Consider the following 25,428-nt stretch of genomic DNA (forward strand, 5'->3'; position numbering starts at 1 on the left):
ATTTTAACTTCAAATCATAAAGCGAGGTTTCGTATTATTTAGATCCTAGAAAAGACATGAAAATGTTGTTTCCATTACTAATGATAAAAATCAATGTGTTTTCATTAGAAATAACTAAAATGTTCCTGATTTTTAGTTTATATTATTGATGGAAGATATACACGTAAAACCGCTCTAATCCGGCAGAAACGTCGAAATATGCAATAAAAACAGAACTTCTCACCTTTTCAATATCTTACTCAGTATTTTAACAAGAAACAAAATACATTATTGAAAATGAAGTAATTAAGGTTAATTTCTTATCAATTATGTGTTTGTGTCATTTTTATCGTATATACAGTGAATAAATAACAAAAAACTGAAAATTCCCAAAACCGTGGAAAAACGGCAAAACATTGCCAAATTCGATGATATTTAGTACAAACGAAAATGCAAGAAAACTTGCTTAAAAATGCAAAATTATGCGAAATTTTGAGATTTGAAGGCCAAATCACATATCGTGAGAAAACACAGAATAGTATCGAAATATTGGTTAAGCGAATATATTTACGTAAAATCACACTACGTGAAAAACGTGAAAAAATTCACTATATTACCAAATATGATGATTTTAACTTCAAATCATAAAGCGAGGTTTTGTATTATTTAGATCCTAGAAAAGACAAATGAAAACGTTGTTTCCAATACTAATGATAAAAATCAATGTGTTTTCTTTAGAATTAACTAAAATGTTCCTGATTTTCCGTTTATATGAACGAAGGAAGATGTACCTGTAAAACCACTCAATTCCGGCTGAAACGTCGATATATGAAATAAAAACTGAACTTCTCAAATTTTCAATATCTTACTCAGTATTTCAAAAAGAAACAAAATACTTTATTGAAAATAAAGTTTTTAAGGATTAATTTCAAATCAATAATGTGTTTGCATCATTTTTATCGTATATATAATAATTAATATCAATAAACTGAAAATTCACAAAAACGTGAAAAAACGGCAAAATATTGCCTAATTCGATTATATTTTATTTATATCACATAAGGGGAAAAGGGAATGATAAACGTCAAAATATTGCTAAATTCAATGAATTTTAGTAGGAAACAAAATGCAAGAAAACTTCCTTAATATGCAATATTATGTGAAATTCTGAGATTTGAAGGGCAATGGGCAAATTATATATCGCGAGAAAACATTTAGTAGTATCGAAATATTGGTAAAAACGAATATATTTACGTAAAATCACATTCAATGAAAAACGTGAAAAAAGTCACTATTATACCAAATTTGAGGATTTTAAGTTCATATCATAAAGCGAGGTTTCGTATTATTTAGATCTTAGAAAAGACACATGAAAATGTTGTTTCCAATACAAATTACAAAAATCAATGTGTTTTCTTTAGAATTAACTAAAATGTTCCTGATTTTCCGTTTATATTAACGATGGAAGATGTTCCCGTAAAACCGCTCTATTCCGGCTTAAACGTCGATATATGCAATAAAAACAGAACTTCTCACCTTTTCAATATCATACTCAGTATTTTAACAAGAAACAAAATACTTTATTGAAAATGAAGTAGTTAAGGTTAATTTCAAATCAATTATGTGTTTGCATCATTATTATCGTATATATATATATAATGAAATATTAACAATTAATTGAAAATTCCCAAAAACGTGGAAAAACTGCAAAACATTGGCAAATTCGATGATATTTTGTTTATATCACATAAAGGAAAAGGGGATGATAAACTTAAAAATATTGCTAAATTCGATGATATTTAGTACGAAACAAAATGCAAGAAAACTTGCTTAAAATGCAATATTATGCGAATTTCTGAGATTTGAAGGGCATATCACATATCGTGAGAAAAAAAGAAGTATTGGTGAAAACATTAAATGTTTTCACCACACAAATCAATGTGAAAAACACAAACCAATGTGTTTTCATTAGAATTAACTAAAATGTTCCTGATTTTCCGTTTATATTACCAATGGAAGATGTACACGTAAAACCGCTCTAATCCGGCTGAAACGTCGATAAATGCAATAAAAACAGAACTCCCGTTTTCAATACCTTACTCAGCATTTTAACGAGAAATAAATAGTTGATTGAAAATGAAGTATTTAAGGTTAATTTCTAATCAATTATGTGTTTACACAATTTTTATCGTATATGTAATGATTTAATAACATTAAACTGAAAATTCTCAAAAACGTGGAAAAGGGCAAAACATTGCCTAATTCGATGATATTTTGTTTAAATCACATAAAGGAAAAGGGGATGATAAACTTCAAAATATTGCTAAATTTGATGATTTTTAGTACGAATCAAAATGCAAGAAAACTTGCTTAAAATGCAATATTATGCGAAATTCTGATATTTGAAGGGCATATCACATATCGAGAGAAAACATTTAGTAGTATCGAAATATTGGTAAAAACAAATATATTTACGTAAAATCACATTCCATGAAAAACGGGAAAAAATTCACTATATTACCAGATTTGAGGATTTTAACTTCAAATCATAAAGCGAAGTTTCGTATTATTTAGATCCAAGAAAAGACATGAAAATGTTGTTTCCAATACTAATGATAAAAATCAATGTGTTTTCATTAGAAATAACTAAAATGTTCCTGATTTTTAGTTTATATTATTGATGGAAGATATACACGTAAAACCGCTCTAATCCGGCAGAAACGTCGAAATATGCAATAAAAACAGAACTTCTCACTTTTCAATATCTTACTCAGTATTTTAACAAAAAACAAAATACATTATTGAAAATGAAGTAATTAAGGTTAATTTCTTATCAATTATGTGTTTGTGTCATTTTTATCGTATATACAGTGAATAAATAACAATAAACTGAAAATTCCCAAATCCGTGGAAAAACGGCAAAACATTGCCAAATTCGATGATATTTAGTACAAACGAAAATGCAAGAAAACTTGCTTAAAAATGCAAAATTATGCGAAATTCTGAGATTTGAAGGCCAAATCACATATCGTGAGAAAACATAGAAAAGTATCGAAATATTGGTTAAACGAATATATTTACGTAAAATCACACTACGTGAAAAACGTGAAAAAATTCACTATATTACCAAATATGATGATTTTAACTTCAAATCATAAAGCGAGGTTTTGTATTATTTAGATCCTAGAAAAGACAAATGAAAACGTTGTTTCCAATACTAATGATAAAAATCAATGTGTTTTCTTTAGAATTAACTAAAATGTTCCTGATTTTCCGTTTATATTAACGAAGGAAGATGTACCCGTAAAACCACTCTATTCCGGCTGAAACGTCGATATATGCAATAAAAACTGAACTTCTCAACTTTTCAATATCTTACTCAGTATTTTAACAAGAAACAAAATACTTTATTGAAAATAAAGTTTTTAAGGATTAATTTCAAATCAATAATGTGTTTGCATCATTTTTATCGTATATATAATAATTAATATCAATAAACTGAAAATTCACAAAAACGTGAAAAAACGGCAAAATAATGCCTAATTCGATTATATTTTATTTATATCACATAAGGGGAAAAGGGAATGATAAACGTCAAAATATTGCTAAATTCCATGAATTTTAGTAGGAAACAAAATGCAAGAAAACTTGCTTAAAAGTGCAATATTATGCGAAATTCTGAGATTTGAAGGGCAATGGGCAAATCACATATCGCGAGAAAACATTTAGTAGTATCGAAATATTGGTAAAAACGAATATATTTACGTAAAATCACATTCAATGAAAAACGTGAAAAAAGTCACTATTATACCAAATTTGAGGATTTTAACTTCATATCATAAAGCGAGGTTTCGTATTATTTAGATCTTAGAAAAGACACATGAAAATGTTGTTTCCAATACAAATTACAAAAATCAATGTGTTTTCTTTAGAATTAACTAAAATGTTCCTGATTTTCCGTTTATATTAACGATGGAAGATGTTCCCGTAAAACCGCTCTATTCCGGCTGAAACGTCGATATATGCAATAAAAACAGAACTTCTCACCTTTTCAATATCATACTCAGTATTTTAACAAGAAACAAAATACTTTATTGAAAATGAAGTAGTTAAGGTTAATTTCAAATCAATTATGTGTTTGCATCATTATTATCGTATATATATATATATATAATGAAATATTAACAATTAATTGAAAATTCCCAAAAACGTGGAAAAACTGCAAAACATTGGCAAATTCGATGATATTTTGTTTATATCACATAAAGGAAAAGGGGATGATAAACGTCAAAATATTGCTAAATTCGATGATATTTAGTACGAAACAAAATGCAAGAAAACTTGCTTAAAATGCAATATTATGCGAAATTCTGAGATTTGAAGGGCATATCACATATTGTGAGAAAACATGAAGTATTGGTAAAAACATTAAATGTTTTCACCAAACAAATCAATGTGAAAAACACAAACCAATGTGTTTTCATTAGAATTAACTAAAATGTTCCTGATTTTCCGTTTATATTACCGATTGAAGATGTACAAGTAAAACAGCTCTAATCCGGCTGAAACGTCGATAAATGCAATAAAAACAGAACTCCCGTTTTCAATACCTTACTCAGCATTTTAACGAGAAATAAAAAGTTGATTGAAAATGAAGTATTTAAGGTTAGTTTCTAATAAATTATGTGTTTACACAATTTTTATCGTATATGTAATGATTTAATAATATTAAACTGAAAATTCTCAAAAACGTGGAAAAGGGCAAAACATTGCCTAATTCGATGATATTTTGTTTAAATCACATAAACGAAAAGGGGATGATAAACGTCAAAATATTGCTAAATTTGATGATTTTTAGTACGAATCAAAATGCAAGAAAACTTGCTTAAAATGCAATATTATGCGAAATTCTGATATTTGAAGGGCATATCACATATCGTGAGAAAACATTTAGTAGTATCGAAATATTGGTAAAAACGAATATATTTACGTAAAATCACATTCCATGAAAAACTTGAAAAAATTCACTATATTACCAAATTTCATGATTTTAACTTCAAATCATAAAGCGAGGTTTTGAATTATTTAGATTCTAGAAAAGACATATGAAAATGTTGTTTCAAATAAAAATGATAAAAATCAATGTGTTTTCTTTAAAACTAACTAAAATATTCCTGATTTTCCATTTATATTAACGATGGAAGATGTTCCCGTAAAACCGCTCTATTCCGGCTGAAACGCCGATATATGCAATAGAGACAGAACTTCTCACCTTTTTAATATCTTACTCAGTAGTTTAACGAGAAACAAAATACTTGATTGAAAATGAAGTATTTAAAGTTAATTTCTAATCAATTATGTGTTTGCATCATTTTTATCGTATATATAATGAATTAATAACAATAAACTGAAAATTCACAAAAACGTGAAAAAACGGAAAAACATTGCCTAATTCGATGATATTTTGTTTATATCACATAAAGGAAAAGGGGATGATAAACGTCAAAATATTGCTAAATTCAATGATTTTAGGTACGAAACAAAATGCAAGAAAACTTGCTTAAAATGCAATATTATGCGAAATTCTGAGATTTGAAGGGCATATCACATATCGTGAGAAAACATGAAGTATTGGTAAAAACATTAAATGTTTTCACCACACAAATCAATGTGAAAAACACAAACCAATGTGTTTTCATTAGAATTAACTAAAATGTTCCTGATTTTCCGTTTATATTACCGATTGAAGATGTACACGTAAAACCGCTCTAATCCGGCTGAAACGTCGATAAATGCAATAAAAACAGAACTCCCGTTTTCAATACCTTACTCAGCATTTTAACGAATAATAAAAAGTTGATTGAAAATGAAGTAATTAAGGTTAATTTCTAATCAATTATGTGTTTACACAATTTTTATCGTATATGTAATGATTTAATAACATTAAACTGAAAATTCTCAAAAACGTGGAAAAGGGCAAAACATTGCCTAATTCGATGATATTTTGTTTAAATCACATAAAGGAAAAGGGGATGATAAAAGTCAAAATATTGCTAAATTTGATGATTTTTAGTACGAATCAAAATGCAAGAAAACTTGCTTAAAATGTAATATTATGCGAAATTCTGATATTTGAAGGGCATATCACATATTGTGAGAAAACATTTAGTAGTATCGAAATATTGGTAAAAACGAATATATTTACGTAAAATCACATTCCATGAAAAACGTGAAAAAATTCACTATATTACCAAATTTGAGGATTTTAACTTCAAATCATAAAGCGAGGTTTCGTATTATTTAGATCCTAGAAAAGACATGAAAATGTTGTTTCCAATACTAATGATAAAAATCAATGTGTTTTCATTAGAAATAACTAAAATGTTCCTGATTTTTAGTTTATATTATTGATGGAAGATATACACGTAAAACCGCTCTAATCCGGCAGAAACGTCGAAATATGCAATAAAAACAGAACTTCTCACCTTTTCAATATCTTACTCAGTATTTTAACAAGAAACAAAATACATTATTGAAAATGAAGTAATTAAGGTTAATTTCTTATCAATTATGTGTTTGTGTCATTTTTATCGTATATACAGTGAATAAATAACAATAAACTGAAAATTCCCAAAACCGTGGAAAAACGGCAAAACATTGCCAAATTCGATGATATTTAGTACAAACGAAAATGCAAGAAAACTTGCTTAAAAGTGCAAAATTATGCGAAATTCTGAGATTTGAAGGCCAAATCACATATCGTGAGAAAACATAGAATAGTATCGAAATATTGGTTAAACGAATATATTTACGTAAAATCACACTACGTGAAAAACGTGAAAAAATTCACTATATTACCAAATATGATGATTTTAACTTCAAATCAAAAAGCGAGGTTTTGTATTATTTAGATCCTAGAAAAGACAAATGAAAACGTTGTTTCCAATACTAATGATAAAAATCAATGTGTTTTCTTTAGAATTAACTAAAATGTTCCTGATTTTCCGTTTATATTAACGATGGAAGATGTACCCGTAAAACCACTCTATTCCGGCTGAAACGTCGATATATGCAATAAAAACTGAACTTCTCAACTTTTCAATATCTTACTCAGTATTATAACAAGAAACAAAATACTTTATTGAAAATAAAGTTTTTAAGGATTAATTTCAAATCAATAATGTGTTTGCATCATTTTTATCGTATATATAATAATTAATATCAATAAACTGAAAATTCACAAAAACGTGAAAAAACGGCAAAATATTGCCTAATTCGATTATATTTTATTTATATCACATAAGGGGAAAAGGGAATGATAAACGTCAAAATATTGCTAAATTCGATGAATTTTAGTAGGAAACAAAATGCAAGAAAACTTCCTTAATATGCAATATTATGCGAAATTCTGAGATTTGAAGGGCAAAGGGCAAATCACATATCGCGAGAAAACATTTAGTAGTATCGAAATATTGGTAAAAACGAATATATTTACGTAAAATCACATTCAATGAAAAACGTGAAAAAAGTCACTATTATACCAAATTTGAGGATTTTAACTTCATATCATAAAGCGAGGTTTCGTATTATTTAGATCTTAGAAAAGACATATGAAAATGTTGTTTCAAATAAAAATTATAAAAATCAATGTGTTTTCTTTAGAACTAAGTAAAATATTCCTGATTTTCCGTTTATATTAACGATGGAAGATGTTCCCGTAAAACCGCTCTATTCCGGCTGAAACGCCGATATATGCAAAAGAGACAGAACTTCTCACCTTTTCAATATCTTACTCAGTATTTTAACGAGAAACAAAATACTTGATTGAAAATTAAGTATTTAAAATTAATTTCTAATCAATTATGTGTTTGCATCATTTTTATCGTATATATAATGAATTATTAACAATAAACTGAAAATTCACAAAAACGTGAAAAAACGGCAAAACATTGCCTAATTCGATGATATTTTGTTTATATCACATAAAGGAAAAGGGGATGATAAACGTCAAAATATTGCTAAATTCGATGATATTTAGTACGAAACAAAATGCAAGAAAACGTGCTTAAAATGCAATATTATGCGAAATTCTGAGATTTGAAGGGCATATCACATATTGTGAGAAAACATGAAGTATTGGTAAAAACATTAAATGTTTTCACCACACAAATCAATGTGAAAAACACAAACCAATGTGTTTTCATTAGAATTAACTAAAATGTTCCTGATTTTCCGTTTATATTACCGATGGAAGATGTACACGAAAAACCGCTCTAATCCGGCTGAAACGTCGATATATGCAATAAAAACAGAACTTCTCCCCTTTTCATTACCTTACTCAGTATTTTAACGAGAAATAAATAGTTAATTGAAAATGAAGTATTTAAGGTTAATTTCTAATCAAATATGTGTTAACATATTTTTTATCGTATATATAAAGAATTAATAACAATAAACTGAAAATTCTCAAAAACGTGGAAAAACGGCAAAACATTACCTAATTCGATGATATTTTGATTAAATCACATAAAGGAAAAGTGGATGATAAACGTCAAAATATTGCTAAATTCGATGATATTTATTACAAAAGAAAATACAAGAAAACTTGCTTAAAAATGCAATATTATGCGAAATTCTGAGATTTGAAGGCCAAACCACATATCGTGAGAAAACATAGAGTAGTATCAAAATATTGGTAAAAACGAATATATTTACGTGAAATCACACTACGTGAAAACGTGAAGAAATTCATTATATTACCAAATATGATGATTTTAACTTTAAATCATTAGGCGAGGTGTCGTATTATTTTGATCCTAGAAAAGACATATGAAAATGTTGTTTCCAATACAAATGATAAAAATCAATGTGTTTTCTTTAGAATTAACTAAAATGTTCCTGATTTTCAGTTTATATTAACGATGGAAGATGTTCCCGTAAAACCGCTCTATTCCGGCTGAAATGCCGATATATGCAATAGAGACAGAACTTCTCAACTTTTCAATATCTTACTCAGTATTTGTGGGAACCGACCTGTGAGATTTATATTTATTTAATTTATATGAATATATATAGAATTTATATTTACGTTAATTTATATACTTCGATAGCAATTTGTATAATGATAAGTGGACTGTATTTCTGCAATAATCTCTTAATCTCACAAATCGATCCTCTACACATTAGGGGGGGTTTATATTAATTAAATATATATGCAGCCAATCAAACTACAGTAATAGACTACATACATTGAAGAGGTTCCTTATCTTATAGTACAGCAGGTTAGTCCACCAGGTATAACTAGGGTGTAGACACCAAGTTATCCTCTTTGAGGTAGCTTCCTCACCCAGTAACTGGTGCACAAAGTCTTCCTCGTCTTGACCTGTCAAAAGGGCGCTAGCTGTAAAGCCAGATTCTATATATGACAAGCTATATCAGAGAAAACACTATACATGGAACCTTAAAGACCTGGCTTAATTACCTTTAGTTTGATGCTTCCACGTGCTCTAACCGGGTCACCCTATATAATGACATTAATGGCCATAAATGAAGATACATGGGTTTCGGAAAGAACACTTAACTTGAATTTGTTGACAGCATGTTGAAAATGGTACACCTTTGGTTTCCATAACACAACGTCCAAGTAAAATTAACAGGAGCCGCATTTGCTCCCATGAGCCTCTGGTCTAGTATCAACAATGGCAATGTCTAACACACCATACTACTGACGCCTGGCCGACATTGTCCAGATATGATAGGAGCCAAATTTGCTCCACACGTCTCGGAGGTGACACAACAATGGCTGCCCTCCTTCCCCACTCCTGCCTGGCTTACATTGTCCACATGACAGAAAGTGATAGAAGGGTCACATTTACTCTACTTTAATATTGATAATTAAGTTGATTTATATAAGATGTTTTTATGATGGTAAAGTCCAAAGACTAATGTATTTAAGAATAATTCCCAGCATAATAGGTGGTGATTTATAATAGTATGTGGTGATGATATCCCGTTTTCTATAGACGGTAATTCCACTACAAGTTACGTTTTCTATGGGTAACTTGTTGGTAATACAGCTATTATCTGTATGATTATTAAATGGTGTCGGATTTTCCGACAGTATTTTAACGAAAAACAAAATAGATGATTGAAAATGAAGCATTTAAAATTAATTTCTAATCAATTATGTGTTTGCATCATTTTTATTGTATATATAATGAATTAATAACAATAAACTGAAAATTCACAAAAACGTGAAAAAACGGCAAAACATTGCCTAATTCGATGATATTTTGTTTATATCACATAAAGGAAAAGGGGGATGATAAACGTCAAAATATTGCTAAATTCGATGATTTTTAGTACGAAACAATATGCAAGAAAACTTGCTTAAAATGCAATATTATGCGAAAATCTGAGATTTGAAGGGCATATCACATATCGTGAGAAAACATGAAGTATTGGTGAAAACATTAAATGTTTTCACCACACAAATCAATGTGAAAAACACAAACCAATGTGTTTTCATTAGAATTAACTAAAATGTTCCTGATTTTCCGTTAATATTACCGATGGAAGATGTACACGTAAAATCGCTCTAATCCGGCTGAAACGTCGATAAATGCAATAAAAACACAACTCCCCTTTTCAATACCTTACTCAGCATTTTAACGAGAAATAAAAAGTTGATTGAAAATTAAGTATTTAAGGTTAATTTCTAATCAATTATGTGTTTACATAATTTTTATCGTATATGTAATGAATTAATAATATTAAACTGAAAATTCTCAAAAACGTGGAAAAGGCCAAAACATTGCCTAATTCGATGATATTTTGTTTAAATCACATAAAGGAAAAGGGGATGATAAACGTCAAAATATTGCTAAATTTGATGATTTTTAGTACGAAACAAAATGCAAGGAAACTTGCTTAAAATGCAATATTATGCGAAATTCTGATATTTGAAGAGCATATTACATATCGTGAGAAAACATTTAGTACTATCGAAATATTGGTAAAAACGAATATATTTACGTAAAATCACATTCCACGAAAAACGTGAAAAAAGGCACTATTTTACCAAATTTGAGAATTTTAACTTCAATTCATAAAGCGAGGTTTCGTATTATTTATATCCTAGAAAAGACATATGAAAATGTTGTTTCCAATACTAATGAAAAAATCAATGTGTTTTCATTAGAAATAACTAAAATGTTCCTGATTTTCCGTTTATATTATTGATGGAAGATGTACACGTAAAACCTCTCTAATCCGGCTGAAACGTCGAAATATGCAATAAAAACAGAACTTCACACCTTTTCAATATCTTACTCTGTATTTTAACAAGAAACAAAATACATTATTGAAAATGAAATAATTAAGGTTAATTTCTTATCAATTATGTGTTTGTATCATTTTTATCGTATATACAATGAATTAATAACAATAAACTGATAATTCGTAAAACCGTGGAAAAATGGCAAAACATTGCCAAATTCGATGATATTTAGTACAAACGAAAATGGAAGAAAACTTGCTTAAAAATGCAAAATTATGCGATATTCTGAGATTTGAAGGCTAAATCACATATCGTGAGAAAACATTGAGTAGTTTCGAAAAATTGGTAAAAACGAATATATTTACGTAAAATCGCACTACGTGAAAAACGTGAAAAATCATTATATTACCAAATATGATGACTTTAACTTCAAATTATAAAGCGAGGTTTTGTATTATTTAGATCCTAGAAAAGACATATGAAAATGTTGTTTCAAATAAAAATGATAAAAATCAATGTGTTTTCTTTAAAACTAACTAAAATATTCCTGGTTTCCTGTTTATATTAACGATGGAAGATGTTCCCGTAAAACCGCTCTATTCCGGCTCAAACGCCGATATATGCAATAGAGACAGAACTTCTCACCTTTTCAATATCTTACTCAGTATTTTAACGAGAAACAAAATACTTGATTGAAAATGAAGTATTTAAAGTTAATTTCTAATCAATTATGTGTTTGCATCATTTTTATCGTATATATAATGAATTAAAAACAATTAACTGAAAATTCACAAAAACGTGAAAAAACGGCAAAACATTGCCTAATTCGATGATATTTTGTTTATATCACATAAAGGAAAAGGGGATGATAAACGTCAAAATATTGCTAAATTCGATGATCTTTAGTACAAAGGAAAATGCAAGAAAACTTGCTTAAAAATGCAATATTATGCGAAATTCTGAGATTTGAAGGCCAAATCACATATCGTGAGAAAACACATAGTATCAAAATATTGGTGAAAACGAATATATTTACGTGAAATCACACTACGTGAAAAACGTGAGGAAATTCACTATATTACCAAATATGATGATTTTAACTTTAAATCATAAAGCGAGGTTTCGTAGCATTTAGATCCTAGAAAAGACAAATGAAAATGTTGTTTCCAATACAAATTATAAAAATCAATGTGTTTTCATTAGAATTAATTAAAATGTTCGTGATTTTCCGTTTATATTACCGATGGAAGATATACACGTAAAACCTCTCTAATCCGGCTGAAACGTCGAAATATGCAATAAAAAGAGAACTTCTCAACTTTTCAATATCTTACTCAGTATTTTAACAAGAAACAAAATACTATATTGAAAATGAAGTAATTAAGGTTAATTTCTTATCAATTATGTGTTTGCATCATTTATATCGTATATATAATGAATTAATAAAAATAAACTGAAAATTCCCAAAAACGTGGAAAAACGTCAAAACATTGCCAAATTCGATGATATTCTGTTTAAATCACTTAAAGGAAAAGGGGATGATAAACGTCAAAATATTGCTAAATTCCATAATTTTTAGTACAAACGAAAATGCAAAAAAATTGCTTAAAAATGCAATATTATGCAAAATTATGAGATTTGAAGGCCAAATTACATATCGTGAGAAAATATAGAGTAGTATCGAAATATTGGTAAAAACGAATATATTTACGTTAAATCACACTACGTGAAAAACGTGAAGAAATTCACTATATCACCATATATGATGATTTTAATTTTAAATCATAAAGCGAGGTGTCGTATTATTTAGATCCTAGAAAAGACATAAGAAAATGTTGTTTCCAATCCAAATGATATAAATCAATGTGTTTTCTTTAGAATTAACTAAAATGTTCCTGATTTTCCGTTTATATTAACGATGGAAGATTGACCCGTAAAACCGCTCTATTCCGGCTGAAACGTCGATATATTCAATAAAAACAGAAATTCTCACCTTTTCAATATCATACTCAGTATTTTAACAAGAAACAAAATACTTTATTGAAAATGAGGTAATTAACGTTAATTTCAAATCAATTATGTGTTTGCATCATTTTTTCGTATATATAATGAATTAATAAAAATAAACTGAAAATTCCCAAAAACGTGGAAAAACGGCAAAACATTGCCAAATTCAATGATAATTTGTTTATATCACATAAAGAAAATGGGGATGATAAACTTCAAAATATTGCTAAATTCGATGAATTTTAGTAGGAAACAAAATGCAAGAAAACTTCCTTAATATGCAATATTATGCGAAATTCTGAAATTAGAAGGGCAAAGGGCAAATCACGTATCGTGAGAACACATTTAGTAGTATCGAAATATTGGTAAAATTGAATATATTTACGTAAAATCACATTCCATGAAAAACGTGAAAATTGTCACTATTTAACCAAATTTGAGGATTTTAACTTCAAATCATAAAGCGAGGTTTCGTAATATTTAGATCCTAGAAAAGAAATATGAAAATGTTGTTTTCAATACAAATTATAAAAATCAATGTGTTTTCATTAGAATTAACTAAAATGTTCGTGATTTTCCGTTTATATTACCGATGGCAGATATACACGTAAAACCTCTCTAATCCGGCTAAAACGTCGAAATATGCAAAAAAAACAGAACTTCTCACCTTTTCAATATCTTACTCAGTATTTTAACAAGAAACAAAATATTTCATCGAAAATAAAGTAATTAAGGTTAATTTCAAATCAATTATGTGTTTGCATCATTTTTAACGTATATATAATGAAATATTAACAATAAACTGAAAATTCCCAAAAACGTGGAAAAACGTCAAAACATTGCCAAATTCGATGATATTCTGTTTAAATCACTTAAAGGAAAAGGGGATGATAAACGTCAAAATATTGCTAAATTCCATAGTTTTTAGTTCAAACGAAAATGCAAGGAAACTTGCTTAAAAATGCAATATTATGCAAAATTCTGAGATTTGAAGGCCAAATTACATATCGTGAGAAAATGTAGAGTAGTATCGAAATATTGGTAAAAACGAATATATTTACGTTAAATCACACTACGTGAAAAACGTGAAGAAATTCACTATATTACCATATATGTTGATTTTAACTTTAAATCATAAAGCGAGGTGTCGTATTATTTAGATCCTAGAAAAGACATAAGAAAATGTTGTTTCCAATACAAATGATATAAATCAATGTGTTTTCTTTAGAAATAACTAAAATGTTCCTGATTTTCCGTTTGTATTAACGATGGAAGATTTACCCGTAAAACCGCTATATTCCGGCTGAAACGTCGATATATTCAATAAAAACAGAACTTCTCACCTTTTCAATATCATACTCAGTATTTTAACAAGAAACAAAATACTTTATTGAAAATGAAGCAATTAAGGTTAATTTCAAATCAATTATGTGTTTGCATCATTTTTATCGTATATATAATGAAATATTAACAATAAATTGAAAATTCCCAAAAACGTGGAAAAACGTCAAAACATTGGCAAATTCGATGATAATTTGTAAAAATGGAAATAAAGGATATGGGGATTATAAACTTCAAAATATTGCTAAATTCGATGAATTTTAGTAGGAAGCAAAATGCAAGAAAACTTCCTTAATATGCAATATTATGCGAAATTCTGAGATTAGAAGGGCAAAGGGCAAATCACGTATCGTTAGAAAACATTTAGTAGTATCGAAATATTGGTAAAAACGAATATATTTACGTGAAATCGCACTACGTGAAAAAAGTCACTATATTACAAAATATGATGATTTTAACTTCAAATCATTAAACGAGGTTTTGTATTATTTAGATCCTAGAAAAGACATATGAAAATGTTGTTTCAATTAAAAATGATAAAAATCAATGTGTTTTCTTTAAACCTAACTAAAATATTCCTGATTTTCCGTTTATAATAACGATGGAAGATGTTCTCGTAAAACCGCTCTATTCCGGCTGAAACGCCGATATATGCAATAGAGACAGAACTTCTCACCTTTTCAAAATCTTACTCAGTATTTTAACGAGAAACAAAATACTTGATTGAAAATGAAGTATTTAAAGTTAATTTCTAATCAATTATGTGTTTGCATCATTTTTATCGTATATATAATGAATTAATAACAATAAACTGAAAATTCACATAAACGTGAAAAAACGGCAAAAAATTGCCTAATTCGATGATATTTTGTTTATATCACATAAAGGAAAAGGGGATGATAAACGTCAAAATATTGCTAAATTCGATGATTTTTAGTACAAAAGAAAATACAAGAAAACTTGCTTAAAAATGCAATATTATGCGAAATTCTGAGATATGAAGGCCAAATCACATATCGTGAGAAAACAGAGTAGTATCTAAATATTGGCAAAAACGAATATTTTTACGTGAAATCACACTACGTGAAAAACGTGTAGAAATTCACTATATAACCAAATATGATGATTTTAACTTTAAATCATAAAGCGAGGTGTCGTATTATTTAGATCGTAAAAAAGACATATGAAAATGTTGTTTCCAATACAAATGATAAAAATCAATGTGTTTTCTTTAGAATTAACTAAAATGTTCCTGATTTTCCGTTTCTATTAACGATGGAAGATGTACCCGTAAAACCGCTCTATTCCGGCTGAAACGTCGATATATGCAATAAAAACAGAACTTCTCACCTTTTCAATATCTTACTCAGTATTTTAACATGAAACAAAATACTATATTGAAAATGAAGTAATTAAGGTTAATTTCTTATCAAATATGTGTTTGCATCATTTTTATCGTATATATAAAGAATTAATAAAAATAAACTGAAAATTCCCAAAAACGTGGAAAAACGGCAAAACATTGCCTAATTCGATGATATTCTGTTTAAATCACATAAAGGAAAACGGGATGATAAACGTCAAAATATTGCTAAATTCCAAAATTTTTAGTACAAACGAAAATGCAAGAAAACTTGCTTAAAAATGCAATATTATGCAAAATTCTGAGATTTGAAGGCCAAATTACATATCGTGAGAAAATATAGAGTAGTATCGAAATATTGGTAAAAACGAATATATTTACGTGAAATCACACTACGTGAAAAACGTGAAAAAAGTCACTCTATTACTAAATATGATGATTTTAACTTCAAATCATAAAACGAAGTTTTGTATTATTTAGATCCCAGAAAAGACATGAAAATGTTGTTTAAAAAAAAAATGATAAAAATCAATGTGTTTTCTTTAAACCTAACTAAAATATTCCTGATTTTCCGTTTATAATAACGATGGAAGATGTTCGCGTAAAACCGCTCTATTCCAGCTGAAACGCCGATATATGCAATAGAGACAGAACTTCTCACCTTTTCAAAATCTTACTCAGTTTTTTAACGAGAAAAAAAATACTTGATTGAAAATGAAGTATTTAAAGTTAATTTCTAATCAATTATGTGTTTGCATCAATTTTATCGTATATATAATGAATTAATAACAATAAACTGAAAATTCACAAAAACGTGAAAAAACGGCAAAACATTGCCTAATTCGATGATATTTTGTTTATATCACATAAAGGAAAAGGGGATCATAAACGTCAAAATATTGCTAAATTCCATAATTTTTATTACAAACGAAAATGCAAAAAAATTGCTTAAAAATGCAATATTATGCAAAATTATGAGATTTGAAGGCCAAATTACATATCGTGAGAAAATATAGAGTATTATCGAAATATTGGTAAAAACGAATATATTTACGTTAAATCACACTACGTGAAAAACGTGAAGAAATTCACTATATTACCATATATGATGATTTTAATTTTAAATCATAAAGCGAGGTGTCGTATTATTTAGATCCTAGAAAAGACATAAGAAAATGTTGTTTCCAATCCAAATGATATAAATCAATGTTTTTTCTTTAGAATTACCTAATATGTTCCTGATTTTCCGTTTATATTAACGATGGAAGATTGACCCGTAAAACCGCTCTATTCCGGCTGAAACGTCGATATATTCAATAAAAACAGAACTTCTCACCTTTTCAATATCATACTCAGTATTTTAACAAGAAACAAAATACTATAGTGAAAATGAAGTAATTAAGGTTAATTTCTTATCAATTATGTGTTTGCATCATTTTTTCCTATATATAATGAATTAATAAAAATAAACTGAAAATTCCCAAAAACGTGGAAAAACGGCAAAACATTACCAAATTCGATGATAATTTGTTTATATCACATAAAGAAAATGGGGATGATAAACTTCAAAATATTGCTAAATTCGATGAATTTTAGTAGGAAACAAAATGCAAGAAAACTTCCTTAATATGCAATATTATGCGAAATTCTGAAATTAGAAGGGCAAAGGGCAAATCACGTATCGTGAGAACACATTTAGTAGTAACGAAATATTGGTAAAAGTGAATATATTTACGTAAAATCACATTCCATGAAAAACGTGAAAAATGTCACTATTTAACCAAATTTGAGGATTTTAAATTCAAATCATAAAGCGAGGTTTCGTAATATTTAGATCCTAGAAAAGACATATGAAAATGTTGTTTTCAATACAAATTATAAAAATCAATGTGTTTTCATTAGAATTAACTAAAATGTTCGTGATTTTCCGTTTATATTACCGATGGCAGATATACACGTAAAACCTCTCTAATCCGGCTAAAACGTCGAAATATGCAAAAAAAACAGAACTTCTCACCTTTTCAATATCTTACTCAGTATTTTAACAAGAAATAAAATATTTCATCGAAAATAAAGTAATTAAGGTTAATTTCAAATTAATTATGTGTTTGCATCATTTTTATCGTATATATAATGAAATATTAACAATAAACTGAAAATTCCCAAAAACGTGGAAAAACGTCAAAACATTGCCAAATTCGATGATATTCTGTTTAAATCACTTAAAGGAAAAGGGGATGATAAACGTCAAAATATTGCTAAATTCCATAGTTTTTAGTTCTAACGAAAATGCAAGAAAACTTGCTTAAAAATGCAATATTATGCAAAATTCTGAGATTTGAAGGCCAAATTACATATCGTGAGAAAATGTAGAGTAGTATCGAAATATTGGTAAAAACGAATATATTTACGTTAAATCACACTACGTGAAAAACGTGAAGAAATTCACTATATTACCATATATGTTGATTTTAACTTTAAATCATAAAGCGAGGTGTCGTATTATTTAGATCCTAGAAAAGACATAAGAAAATGTTGTTTCCAATACAAATGATATAAATCAATGTGTTTTCTTTAGAAATAACTAAAATGTTCCTGATTTTCCATTTGTATTAACGATGGAAGATTGACCCGTAAAACCGCTCTATTCCGGCTGAAACGTTGATATATTCAATAAAAACAGAACTTCTCACCTTTTCAATATCATACTCAGTATTTTAACAAGAAACAAAATACTTTATTGAAAATGAAGTAATTAAGGTTAATTTCAAATCAATTATGTGTTTGCATCATTTTTATCGTATATATAATGAAATATTAACAATAAATTGAAAATTCCCAAAAACGTGGAAAAACGTCAAAACATTGGCAAATTCGATGATAATTTGTAAAAATGGAAATAAAGGAAATGGGGATTATAAACTTCAAAATATTGCTAAATTCGATGAATTTTAGTAGGAAGCAAAATGCAAGAAAACTTCCTTAATATGCAATATTATGCGAAATTCTGAGATTAGAAGGGCAAAGGGCAAATCACGTATCGTGAGAAAACATTTAGTAGTATCAAAATATTGGTAAAAACGAATATATTTACGTGAAATCGCACTACGTGAAAAAAGTCACTATATTACAAAATATGATGATTTTAACTTCAAATCATTAAACGAGGTTTTGTATTATTTAGATCCTAGAAAAGACATATGAAAATGTTGTTTCAATTAAAAATGATAAAAATCAATGTGTTTTCTTTAAACCTAACTAAAATATTCCTGATTTTCCGTTTATAATAACGATGGAAGATGTTCTCGTAAAACCGCTCTATTCCGGCTGAAACGCCGATATATGCAATAGAGACAGAACTTCTCACCTTTTTAAAATCTTACTCAGTATTTTAACGAGAAACAAAATACTTGATTGAAAATGAAGTATTTAAAGTTAATTTCTAATCAATTATGTGTTTGCATCATTTTTATCGTATATATAATGAATTAATAACAATAAACTGAAAATTCACAAAAACGTGAAAAAACGGCAAAAAATTGCCTAATTCGATGATATTTTGTTTATATCACATAAAGGAAAAGGGGATGATAAACGTCAAAATATTGCTAAATTCGATGATTTTTAGTACAAAAGAAAATACAAGAAAACTTGCTTAAAAATGCAATATTATGCGAAATTCTGAGATATAAAGGCCAAATCACATATCGTGAGAAAACAGAGTAGTATCTAAATATTGGCAAAAATGAATATTTTTACGTGAAATCACACTACGTGAAAAACGTGTAGAAATTCACTATATAACCAAATATGATGATTTTAACTTTAAATCATAAAGCGAGGTGTCGTATTATTTAGATCGTAAAAAAGACATATGAAAATGTTGTTTCCAATACAAATGATAAAAATCAATTTGTTTTCTTTAGAATTAACTAAAATGTTCCTGATTTTCCGTTTCTATTAACGATGGAAGATGTACCCGTAAAACCGCTCTATTCTGGCTGAAACGTCGATATATGCCATAAAAACAGAACTTCTCACCTTTTCAATATCTTACTCAGTATTTTAACATGAAACAAAATACTATATTGAAAATGAAGTAATTAAGGTTAATTTCTTATCAAATATGTGTTTGCATCATTTTTATCGTATATATAAAGAATTAATAAAAATAAACTGAAAATTCCCAAAAACGTGAAAAAACGGCAAAACATTGCCTAATTCGATGATAATTTGTTTATATCACATAAAGAAAATGGGGATGATAAACTTCAAAATATTGCTAAATTCGATGAATTTTAGTAGGAAACAAAATGCAAGAAAACTTCCTTAATATGCAATATTATGCGAAATTCTGAAATTAGAAGGGCAAAGGGCAAATCACGTATCGTGAGAACACATTTAGTAGTAACGAAATATTGGTAAAAGTGAATATATTTACGTAAAATCACATTCCATGAAAAACGTGAAAAATGTCACTATTTAACCAAATTTGAGGATTTTAAATTCAAATCATAAAGCGAGGTTTCGTAATATTTAGATCCTAGAAAAGACATATGAAAATGTTGTTTTCAATACAAATTATAAAAATCAATGTGTTTTCATTAGAATTAACTAAAATGTTCGTGATTTTCCGTTTATATTACCGATGGCAGATATACACGTAAAACCTCTCTAATCCGGCTAAAACGTCGAAATATGCAAAAAAAACAGAACTTCTCACCTTTTCAATATCTTACTCAGTATTTTAACAAGAAATAAAATATTTCATCGAAAATAAAGTAATTAAGGTTAATTTCAAATTAATTATGTGTTTGCATCATTTTTATCGTATATATAATGAAATATTAACAATAAACTGAAAATTCCCAAAAACGTGGAAAAACGTCAAAACATTGCCAAATTCGATGATATTCTGTTTAAATCACTTAAAGGAAAAGGGGATGATAAACGTCAAAATATTGCTAAATTCCATAGTTTTTAGTTCTAACGAAAATGCAAGAAAACTTGCTTAAAAATGCAATATTATGCAAAATTCTGAGATTTGAAGGCCAAATTACATATCGTGAGAAAATGTAGAGTAGTATCGAAATATTGGTAAAAACGAATATATTTACGTTAAATCACACTACGTGAAAAACGTGAAGAAATTCACTATATTACCATATATGTTGATTTTAACTTTAAATCATAAAGCGAGGTGTCGTATTATTTAGATCCTAGAAAAGACATAAGAAAATGTTGTTTCCAATACAAATGATATAAATCAATGTGTTTTCTTTAGAAATAACTAAAATGTTCCTGATTTTCCATTTGTATTAACGATGGAAGATTGACCCGTAAAACCGCTCTATTCCGGCTGAAACGTTGATATATTCAATAAAAACAGAACTTCTCACCTTTTCAATATCATACTCAGTATTTTAACAAGAAACAAAATACTTTATTGAAAATGAAGTAATTAAGGTTAATTTCAAATCAATTATGTGTTTGCATCATTTTTATCGTATATATAATGAAATATTAACAATAAATTGAAAATTCCCAAAAACGTGGAAAAACGTCAAAACATTGGCAAATTCGATGATAATTTGTAAAAATGGAAATAAAGGAAATGGGGATTATAAACTTCAAAATATTGCTAAATTCGATGAATTTTAGTAGGAAGCAAAATGCAAGAAAACTTCCTTAATATGCAATATTATGCGAAATTCTGAGATTAGAAGGGCAAAGGGCAAATCACGTATCGTGAGAAAACATTTAGTAGTATCAAAATATTGGTAAAAACGAATATATTTACGTGAAATCGCACTACGTGAAAAAAGTCACTATATTACAAAATATGATGATTTTAACTTCAAATCATTAAACGAGGTTTTGTATTATTTAGATCCTAGAAAAGACATATGAAAATGTTGTTTCAATTAAAAATGATAAAAATCAATGTGTTTTCTTTAAACCTAACTAAAATATTCCTGATTTTCCGTTTATAATAACGATGGAAGATGTTCTCGTAAAACCGCTCTATTCCGGCTGAAACGCCGATATATGCAATAGAGACAGAACTTCTCACCTTTTTAAAATCTTACTCAGTATTTTAACGAGAAACAAAATACTTGATTGAAAATGAAGTATTTAAAGTTAATTTCTAATCAATTATGTGTTTGCATCATTTTTATCGTATATATAATGAATTAATAACAATAAACTGAAAATTCACAAAAACGTGAAAAAACGGCAAAAAATTGCCTAATTCGATGATATTTTGTTTATATCACATAAAGGAAAAGGGGATGATAAACGTCAAAATATTGCTAAATTCGATGATTTTTAGTACAAAAGAAAATACAAGAAAACTTGCTTAAAAATGCAATATTATGCGAAATTCTGAGATATAAAGGCCAAATCACATATCGTGAGAAAACAGAGTAGTATCTAAATATTGGCAAAAATGAATATTTTTACGTGAAATCACACTACGTGAAAAACGTGTAGAAATTCACTATATAACCAAATATGATGATTTTAACTTTAAATCATAAAGCGAGGTGTCGTATTATTTAGATCGTAAAAAAGACATATGAAAATGTTGTTTCCAATACAAATGATAAAAATCAATTTGTTTTCTTTAGAATTAACTAAAATGTTCCTGATTTTCCGTTTCTATTAACGATGGAAGATGTACCCGTAAAACCGCTCTATTCTGGCTGAAACGTCGATATATGCCATAAAAACAGAACTTCTCACCTTTTCAATATCTTACTCAGTATTTTAACATGAAACAAAATACTATATTGAAAATGAAGTAATTAAGGTTAATTTCTTATCAAATATGTGTTTGCATCATTTTTATCGTATATATAAAGAATTAATAAAAATAAACTGAAAATTCCCAAAAACGTGAAAAAACGGCAAAACATTGCCTAATTCGATGATATTCTGTTTAAATCACATAAAGGAAAAGGGGATGATAAACGTCAAAATATTGCTAAATTCCAAAATTTTTAGTACAAACGAAAATGCAAGAAAACTTGCTTAAAAATGCAATATTATGCAAAATTCTGAGATTTGAAGGCCAATTTACATATCGTGAGAAAATATAGAGTAGTATCGAAATATTGGTAAAAACGAATATATTTACGTGAAATCACACTACGTGAAAAACGTGAAAAAAGTCACTCTATTACTAAATATGATGATTTTAACTTCAAATCATAAAACGAAGTTTTGTATTATTTAGATCCCAGAAAAGACATATGAAAATGTTGTTTCAAAAAAAAATGATAAAGATCAATGTGTTTTCTTTAAACCTAACTAAAATATTCCTGATTTTCCGTTTATAATAACGATGGAAGATGTTCGCGTAAAACCGCTCTATTGCAGCTGAAACGCCGATATATGCAATAGAGACAGAACTTCTCACCTTTTCAAAATCTTACTCAGTTTTTTAACGAGAAAAAAAATACTTGATTGAAAATGAAGTATTTAAAGTTAATTTCTAATCAATTATGTGTTTGCATCAATTTTATCGTATAAATAACGAATTAATAACAATAAACTGAAAATTCACAAAAACGTGAAAAAACGGCAAAACATTGCCTAATTCGATGATATTTTGTTTATATCACATAAAGGAAAAGGGGATCATAAACGTCAAAATATTGCTAAATTCCATAATTTTTAGTACAAACGAAAATGCAAAAAAATTGCTTAAAAATGCAATATTATGCAAAATTATGAGATTTGAAGGCCAAATTACATATCGTGAGAAAATATAGAGTAGTATCGAAATATTGGTAAAAACGAATATATTTACGTTAAATCACACTACGTGAAAAACGTGAAGAAATTCACAATATCACCATATATGATGATTTTAATTTTAAATCATAAAGCGAGGTGTCGTATTATTTAGATCCTAGAAAAGACATAAGAAAATGTTGTTTCCAATCCAAATGATATAAATCAATGTTTTTTCTTTAGAATTAACTAATATGTTCCTGATTTTCCGTTTATATTAACGATGGAAGATTGACCCGTAAAACCGCTCTATTCCGGCTGAAACGTCGATATATTCAATAAAAACAGAACTTCTCACCTTTTCAATATCATACTCAGTATTTTAACAAGAAACAAAATACTATAGTGAAAATGAAGTAATTAAGGTTAATTTCTTATCAATTATGTGTTTGCATCATTTTTTCGTATATATAATGAATTAATAAAAATAAACTGAAAATTCCCAAAAACGTGGAAAAACGGCAAAACATTGCCAAATTCGATGATAATTTGTTTATATCACATAAAGAAAATGGGGATGATAAACTTCAAAATATTGCTAAATTCGATGAATTTTAGTAGGAAACAAAATGCAAGAAAACTTCCTTAATATGCAATATTATGCGAAATTCTGAAATTAGAAGGGCAAAGGGCAAATCACGTATCGTGAGAACACATTTAGTAGTATCGAAATATTGGTAAAAGTGAATATATTTACGTAAAATCACATTCCATGAAAAACGTGAAAAATGTCACTATTTAACCAAATTTGAGGATTTTAACTTCAAATCATAAAGCGAGGTTTCGTAATATTTAGATCCTAGAAAAGACATATGAAAATGTTGTTTTCAATACAAATTATAAAAATCAATGTGTTTTCATTAGAATTAACTAAAATGTTCGTGATTTTCCGTTTATATTACCGATGGCAGATATACACGTAAAACCTCTCTAATCCGGCTAAAACGTCGAAATATGCAAAAAAAAAACAAAACTTCTCACCTTTTCAATATCTTACTCAGTATTTTAACAAGAAACAAAATATTTCATCGAAAATAAAGTAATTAAGGTTAATTTCAAATCAATTATGTGTTTGCATCATTTTTATCGTATATATAATGAAATATTAACAATAAACTGAAAATTCCCAAAAACGTGGAAAAACGTCAAAACATTGCCAAATTCGATGATATTCTGTTTAAATCACTTAAAGGAAAAGGGGATGATAAACGTCAAAATATTGCTAAATTCCATAGTTTTTAGTTTAAACGAAAATGCAAGAAAACTTGCTTAAAAATGCAATATTATGCAAAATTCTGAGATTTGAAGGCCAAATTACATATCGTGAGAAAATGTAGAGTAGTATCGAAATATTGGTAAAAACGAATATATTTACGTTAAATCACACTACGTGAAAAACGTGAAGAAATTCACTATATTACCATATATGTTGATTTTAACTTTAAATCATAAAGCGAGGTGTCGTATTATTTAGATCCTAGAAAAGACATAAGAAAATGTTGTTTCCAATACAAATGATATAAATCAATGTGTTTTCTTTAGAAATAACTAAAATGTTCCTGATTTTCCGTTTGTATTAACGATGGAAGATTTACCCGTAAAACCGCTATATTCCGGCTGAAACGTCGATATATTCAATAAAAACAGAACTTCTCACCTT

The sequence above is a fragment of the Procambarus clarkii genome, chromosome 16, assembly GCF_040958095.1.
Source record: "Procambarus clarkii isolate CNS0578487 chromosome 16, FALCON_Pclarkii_2.0, whole genome shotgun sequence".
In the NCBI taxonomy this organism is placed as follows: domain Eukaryota; kingdom Metazoa; phylum Arthropoda; class Malacostraca; order Decapoda; family Cambaridae; genus Procambarus; species Procambarus clarkii.